Source organism: Triticum aestivum, chromosome 1A (assembly GCF_018294505.1).
Source record: "Triticum aestivum cultivar Chinese Spring chromosome 1A, IWGSC CS RefSeq v2.1, whole genome shotgun sequence".
In the NCBI taxonomy this organism is placed as follows: domain Eukaryota; kingdom Viridiplantae; phylum Streptophyta; class Magnoliopsida; order Poales; family Poaceae; genus Triticum; species Triticum aestivum.
In genome coordinates this window covers 254,919,330-254,927,312 of record NC_057794.1, presented here as the reverse complement: position 1 = coordinate 254,927,312, position 7,983 = coordinate 254,919,330, and the positions used below count along the sequence as shown (strand labels likewise).

The following is a 7,983-nucleotide window of genomic DNA, read 5'->3' as shown; positions in this document are numbered from 1 at the left end:
GACTTTTTGTGACCCTCATCTGAAACGCAGAGCTTCTTCGCCACATATGGTAAGTCTCCATTCGCATCCCTCATGCCGGGGTTAGGGCACAATACCAAATAGTGGTCGAGGATCCCACATGAAAAGCAGTGAAAAGGCAGTCTCTCATACATCACGGAATAGGTGTCCGTCGATTGGAGCCTGACCGAACTCACAGTCACATAGTGGACCAACGGTTCTTGGATGGCGATCTCAACCCTAACCCGCATGTATCCACCCCAACAGCAACCGTCAGCATCACAATCCACCTTACCAATATCACCAATGGGCCTGGCAGGTTCCATACCAAGCTTAGCTTTCATCAACCTTGGTGGCAGGTTCATAATCCGGGTCCATATGGCCAACCGATCAAACTTGGCTTGAAGAGGTTGGATGTTCAGATCAAAGAGCTTGCGCAGAACATCATGCTTGCCCACCACCATGGTGAGCCATCGATCACCCTAGTTCCGTCCACATGGGTACCAAATTCAGCGACAAAGACGTTGTCACTAGATCGGTCTCATCCTCGTCATCCAAAACCACAGGACGCGCCTCGACTGCTGTCAGCCGAAGCATTTTCATCATCTCCTCCACACGATGCGCCGAGCGATCTGCCGAGGAAGAACCGCCCGCCGAAGGGGACGGATCAGAAACCGCCATTGCCCCCTCAACGTCGAAGAGCGCCCAATCGCCACCAGCCGGTGCAGGTTGCTTGCCCCCGAGGGCACCGGACCAACTTTGGCGGTTTGGTCTTGTGTTAGTACTACGATATCGGTTCAGGCCGGCACGTTGCCCGCCGGCCGTAGTACCGGTCAAAAGAAGGGGGCATGCAGCTGAGCTGATTCAGTACCACTTACCACGTCAGCGAAATCAGCACTGGAATTCTTATTCGGCGGTGGAATGGAGGGAGTATCAATTTAAATCGTGTTCAACATGGAGCGTGCGGGAACGCAGTCAGCAATAATGCAATCGCTATCATCCTGTACTATTTGTCAAACCTCTCTCACCACAATTTCCTCTGCCTGCGGTCAGAGGCCCATAGCCAAGCCAGGGGCGGCAATGGAGAGCAACAGCAGCACCTGCGCCATCTGCAACGGCGACATGTGCCGTGGCGGTGGCGGCGGCAGCGGCTTCACGGCCGATTGCTCCCACCAGTGCCACTACCGATGTCTCTCCGGGAGCCTCGCCAGCAGCCGCCAAGCCTGCCCGCTCTGCAGCGCGCGATGCCGCGACCTGCCGTCCTTCCGCTCCTCCAAGAGCTCCACGCCGTCACAGCCACCGCCAGCGTCGCGCGCGCCGGCACAGCCGTTCTTCGGGCCCATGGAGCCACGCATCTTTGACGACGATGACCCGGTGCTCCGGGCGCCTCGGCCTCTCGGTGACCGGCAGTATGGTGCCGCGAGTGCGACGTCCAGCGGGTCATTGGCGGTGGCGCTCAGCACGCACTGCGAGTACTCATCTCTGGCACGGGACGCGCCCCACGAGAACTTCGCCGTGCTCGTGCACGCCAGGGCTCCGGGGACTAGTGGCGCCGCCACCGGAGGGGCCCCGCCGCGCGCGGGGGCGCCAATTGACCTGGTGACTGTGCTCAACGTAAGCGACAGCATGGTGGGGAGCAAGCTGGCGCTGCTGAAGCAGGCCATGGGCTTCGTCGTCGACAGCCTCGGCCCTGCGGACCGCCTCTGCGTCGTGTCCTTCTCGTCCGGCGCCAACCGCTTGATGCGGCTCGCGCGCATGTCGGAGTCGGACGGCGGGAAGGACCTGGCGAAGCGCGCCGTGCAGTCCCTCGCAGCGGGCAGCGGCACTAACATCAGAGCCGCCCTGCGCAAGGCCGCCAAGGTGCTGGACGAGCGCCTCCACAGGAACGCCGTCGCGAGCGTGATACTTCTGTCGGACGGGCAGGACACGTACACCGTGCCCAGGCGCGGCCGTGATGCCAACTACGACGCGCTCGTGCCTCCTTCCTTCATGTACACCGGAGCCGGCAACCGGTCCGCGCCTGTCCACACGTTTGGGTTCGGCACCGACCACGACGCGGCGGCGATGCATACCATCGCCGAGGCCACCGGCGGCACGTTCTCGTTCATCGAGAATGAGGCGGACATCTAGGACGCATTCGCTCAATGCATCGGGGGGCTCCTCTCGGTCGCCGTGCAGGAATTGCACGTTGACATCGCGTGCCCGCAATCGGGGGTGCGCGTCCGGTCGGTCAACTCTGGTTGCTACAGGAGCCACATCAATGTGGATGGCTGCTCCGCCTCCATCGACGTCGGCGAGCTGTACGCCGACGAGGAGAGGCGCTTCTTGCTGCTCATGGACGTGCCGAGGGCCCGATCCACCACGGATGTCACCCACTTGATGCAAGTCAGCTGCGCTTACCGAGACATGGTGACTGGACGGCCAACGAACGTGGACGGCGAGGACGCAGTGGTGCTGAGGCCCTCGTGAGCGGTGAGCCTGGAGCGCTGCGCGGAGGTCGAGCGGGAGCGCGTCCGGTTGGCGGCGACGGACGGCATCGCCGCGGCTCGTGCGGCGGCAGAGCGGGGCGCTCACGAGGAGGCGGCCGAGATACTCCAGAGCGGGCAGCGAGCCGTGGCGTGCTCCGCGGCGGCCCGAGCGGGGGACTCCATTTGCATAGAGTTGTCCCGAGATCTGCAGGAGATGAGCACCCGCGTGGTGGACCGGCGGCGGTACGAGCTGTCTGGGCGTGCGTACATGCTGGCAGGGCTGAGCTCGCACGCGCAGCAGCGCGCGACATCGCGGCAGATGTCTGGCGACAGTGGGACGACGTGCCGCAGGGCAGAGGCGGACCTTGGCACGATGGTAATATCTACGACGGGCGCCACGGCGTCGTACTCGTACGTGATGCCGGCGATGATGGACATGCTGGACAGATCGCGGAGATCGCGTGAAATGACGGTGCTGTCGCAGCAGAGGAGTAAGGAGCGGCAAAGGAGCGCACACTACTGAACCCACCGAGGTAGAGGATCAGGATTGACCTTTGATCGGAGAGCTTCTCTCTACAGTCCACAAACTTTGATTGCATGTGATTCTTTCGTCCACAAACTTAAAAAAAGATACTAGTATATATAATAATGAAGTATACAAATTTGACCTGATGGGGCGAAATATGCACTGGCAATCAGAGCATCGGCGATCTTTGATGGTTGGAGCGATGACGGTGATGATTGGGCGTCGTTCCCATTCCAAGAGGTGTTGTTGCCCAAGAATCTCCCTCATTGTCTTTTTCGATGCCAAGAAATGGTAAGTGCGCAGGTTCATTGTTGTAGTTCGTCAACCATTGTATTGATTTCTTCGGAGGTTTTTTTATGTGTGTAAGCAAAGCTTCGATCTTGTATGGTTCGCTCTTTGCGGGCTTAATTTTTTTGTTGTGTGCGCATTTTTGTTGGTTGTGCGAATCTTCGTCATGTAGAAGTTGGATACGTGTTTACTATGTTTATATCCCCTTTCTTGATTTTGATTTTGAGTCAATAAAATCTACTCATCAGCAGATTTGCTGCATGGTTGGGAACAAGTAAAACACCCTCCCCGTCTCCCTCCTCCCATGCATTTCTCCCCTACTTTCACCCTTCTAGCGCTCTCACACCACCACTCTGATAGGTTCAAGGTAGGGGGGTTGATCTATTATGCTCTTTGAAGTAGTAGCTATTACAATCGATTACAGGAGCTATGCTCGAATGGGGAATAAGAGGGATGAACTAGGGTTCGGGAAAGGAAAGTAGGTAGCCGCCGCCAGGTTGTTCTTGATCCACTGGATGCCATTCCAGTCGTCGCTCCAGGTTAAGTAGAGTGCTGCCTGGCCGTGGCCCATTCTAGGCCCGTGTACCTTGGATTGGGCTTCTTGGTGCGGCTGGGCCGCGCCTCCTCCTGGTGTTGCTTGCTGGCTCGCAGGTCCGCACTGTTAGGGTTGCTAACATCCCCTTCTCCTTGAGTGGCGGCTTGACCCCAAGCCACTGCGTGGGGAAAGCGAGCCTGCAGTGCTTGCCGATCTTCCCAAGTGTCGTCCAGGTTGGAGGCGCCAGTCCATTTGACCTTGACTTGCTCGATCATGCCCCCATTCTTGCGGCGCCATTTAGACTATAGGATCTCACTAGGCACAGCCAAATCGTTAGTGTTGTAAGGAAGTTCAGACTGAACTGTCATACCCGGCGACAAAGCTCGGCGAAGCTGGGACACGTGAAACACGGGGTGCACCGTGGCCTGTGGTGGCAGTTGTAGTTTGTAGGCCACTGCGTTGATCTTCTCGATGATGGGGAACGGCCCGTAGAATTTGAAGGATAGTTTGTGGTTTGCCCGGGGAGCAATGGATGTCTGAATGTAAGGTTGAAGTTTCAGATAAACCTGATCGCCCACCTCGAACTCGCAGAAAGAGCGCTTCTAATCAGCGTGTATCTTCATGTAGTTCTTGGCACGATGAAGATGTTGCTGCACCAAATTCTGCATGATTGCATGCTCTTCCAGCCAGGCCGATAAGAAAGGTACTGAGCATGAAGTGGATGCTGATATGCCCCAGTACTTGGGCTCGTGGCCAAACATGGCCTTGAAGGGTGACATGCCGATGGCCGAATGGTGTGAGGAGTCGTACCAAAACTGAGCCAGTGGGATCCAATAACTCCAGCACCGGGGGCATGCATGTGTGAAGCAACGCAAGAAGGTTTCAACGCACTGGTTCACGCGTTCCGTTTGCCCATCTGTTTGAGGGTGTTTTGTTGTGCTCAGCCGAAGCTCTGTGCCTGCATACTTGAACAACTCTTGCCAAAAGTGACTGGTGAAGACCGGATCTCTGTCCGAGACAATGGCTCCTGGCAACCCATGTATCTTGTAGGATTGAGTCATGTAGAGTTGCGCCACCTTGGATGCTGTATACGGGTGGGCTAAGGGCAAGAAATGTGCATATCTGGTGCGTTTATCCATGATCACCCAAAGACAATTGTGCTTTCCAGATTGCGGCAGTCCATCCACGAAATCCATAGTGATAAGATCCCAGGGCTCTTTCGGCATTGGCAGAGGTTGCAAGAGGCCTGGAGAAGCTGCTCTATCTGGTTTTGCTTGTTGGCAGACCGAGCAGCATTGCACATACTGCTGCACATGTGTTTTCATTTTAGGCCAGGCGAACAGGCGTCGAATCTTGCGATATGTAAGTGGATAGCCCGAGTGCCCCCCTCCCCCCAGTCAGCTATCATGGAAGGCTCCAATGATTTGTTGTTGCATTGTTGTCGATCCACCCAGCCAGATGCGCCCTCGGAAGCGAATGATGCCCTGTTGCAGAGTAAACCGTCCTTTGGGGTCTAGTCGTACAGCTAGCTGCTCGAGCAAACGCCGGGCCTGGGGATTGCTGTTATAACTATTGTTGATGTCTTCCAACCATGTAGGTTGGCATACTGTCAGCGCAGATAGCATAGCAGAGGGATTGGCGCGAGATAAGGCATCTGCGGCCGTGTTTTAGAGCCCTTTTGTACCTGATTTTATACTGAAGACCTAGGAACTTAGTAAAAGCTTTTTGTTGCCAGGGAGTGGTGAGTCTTTGCTGCTCCAGATGGACCAAGCTCTTATGATCTATGTATATCACAAATTCTGCATGTTGTAGATACAATCTCCATTGGTCCACTGCCATGATGACTGCCAAGAACTCTTTTTCATAAGTTGTCAGCCCTTGATATCTTGGTGATAGGGCTTTGCTCATGAAGGCGATGGGATGTCCTTTCTGTTGCAGAACAGCTCCAATTCCTTTGTCACTAGCATCCGTTTCTGCAATGAACTGTTCCTCGAAGTTAGGTAAGGCCAGAACCGGGGCTGAGATTAACTGCTGCTTGAGCAACTGAAAGGCTGTGTCCGTGTTGCTCGTCCAGATGAAGGGTACCCCCTTTTTTAAGAGGTTGAAAAGAGGTTGAGCGATCACACCAAAGTTCCTCACGAAATGCCTGTAATAGCCAGCCAATCCCAAAAAGCTACACACCCCTTTTGTGTCAGTTGGAGTTGCCCATGCACTGACTGCCTGAACTTTACTGGGTTCTGTGGCCACGCCTTTCTCACTAATGACATGCCCGAGGTAGGAAAGTTTCTTTTGACCAAACTCGCACTTAGAGAGTTTTACTTTCCACTGATCTCGCAGCAGCAGTTGGAACACTTGTCGTAGATGACTGGCATGATCCTGCAGAGTTTTGCTGAAAATGAGAATGCCGTCGAAGAACAGCAACACACAGTGGCAGAGTAGGGATTGGAGTGCGGTATGGAGTCCCCCGTTGAATGTGGCCGGACCCCCAGCCAACCCAAAGGAGACCACCTTGAATTCGTAGTGACCTGAATGGGTTTGGAATGCTGTTTTGTACTCCTCGACTGGTGCCAGCTGTATTTGATGGTATCCTGACCTAAGATCCAATCTCGAGAACCAAAATGCTCCATGTAACTCATCCAAAAGCTCTTCAATTACGGGCACCGGGAACTTAGCCACTGTTGTGATTGCATCCAGATGTCTGTAGTCTACGCACATCCGCCACGTGCCATCCTTCTTTTTCACCAAGATCACTGGAGAAGAAAATGGGCTGGAGCTTTTCTAGATCACTCCTTGATGAAGCAATTCTGCAACCTGAGCGTCAATCTCATCTTTATGGTCAGGCTTATGACGGTAAGGTCGTATGTTGATAGGTTGAGCTCCTGGGATCAGTGGTATCTTGTGATCACAGTCACGCCGTGGCGGCAATCCCACCGGTTCACTAAAAGTCACAGAAAAATCATCGACTACTTGATGTATGCTGTCTGGTACTGCATTTGGGTTGTCCTCCTCTGTGGAGGGTGCACACACATACACCATATGTGTAGTAGCTCCTGTTCTGCACAGATTCTGCAATTGCAATGCGTTGATCACTGAGCATTCTGAAGATTGGGCTTCATGACCTTGCAGACGAGTGACACCGTCGGGGTTTTTGATCTCAATGAGTTTCGCACGCTAGTCAACTGTCATCGGTCTGCTTGCTTCCAGCCAGTCCATCCCCAGGATGGCATCGTAAGTGTCGAGCGCCAAGATCTTCATATTTGTGATGAATTCACTGCCTTGGGTGCATCATGCACAAGTTGGCAGTTCAGAGACATAGGCGAGCTCGCCCTCATCAGCTACACAGACCTTGCAAGCGCGTGGTAGAGTTCGCGCTCCTGACAGCTTTGCGGCGAGCGTGTGATTGATGAGCACTTCCTGGCCTTGAATCCACGCATGTAGTTGGAATGCCTTTGCGGAGACACCACCGAAAAGGGCCTGGCACGAGATCGCCATCACTGTCTCAGTTATTGGGGCCGTGGGTGAGGAGTCGATGGTGTCGTCGATGTCGAAGAGTTCCAGCAGCTCCTCCACGACGTGGAGCTGCACGGATGTGGGGCACACATGATCCTGTCCCCATCGTTCGCCACACTTGAAGCATAAGCCGCGCGCTCGGTGGTAGTCGCGCAGGGTCTTGAGTTTCGCCGTATCGCCGTGCGCCGCCTCGGTACCTCGTCGATCCGCCGCGGGAGCAGCAGTGTGACGCCCGGGTAATCAAGCTACAGTAACCCTGCGCTAATGATGCCACGTCACCTAGGTTACTGTTGGTAAACTCGTGTTAGTTCAAAAAGATTCAAATTCAAATTTAAAATATAGGCAAACAACAAAAGTTTTTCAAAATTTAAAACAAAAATGTTCGGGAGATGCCATATTTTACATAAGTCAATATGGTGTAATAGACACAATTTTATAAAATGTCTAAATAATTTAAACTGATTTAAAACAGAAAAGTAAATAAATAAAAGAAAAGAAAACAAGACTAAAACAAAACAAAAGAGAAGAAACCCCCCCTGGGCTCCGGCCCAGCAGGCAACCGGCCCAACTGGGCCACGACCTGCCAGGCCGGCCCAAATCCCCACTGGCCCCAACCGGCCCATCCCGTGCCCCATAACCTCCCCCCCCCCACTCCCCCA

At 54.3% G+C, this 7,983-nt stretch overlaps 1 pseudogene; it reads left to right on the top strand.

Moving 5' to 3' along the window:
* Positions 1-974: 974 nt before the first annotated feature.
* On the top strand, positions 975-3,187 carry LOC123115493 (E3 ubiquitin-protein ligase WAV3-like; annotated as a pseudogene).
* The last annotated feature ends 4,796 nt before the right edge of the window (positions 3,188-7,983 follow it).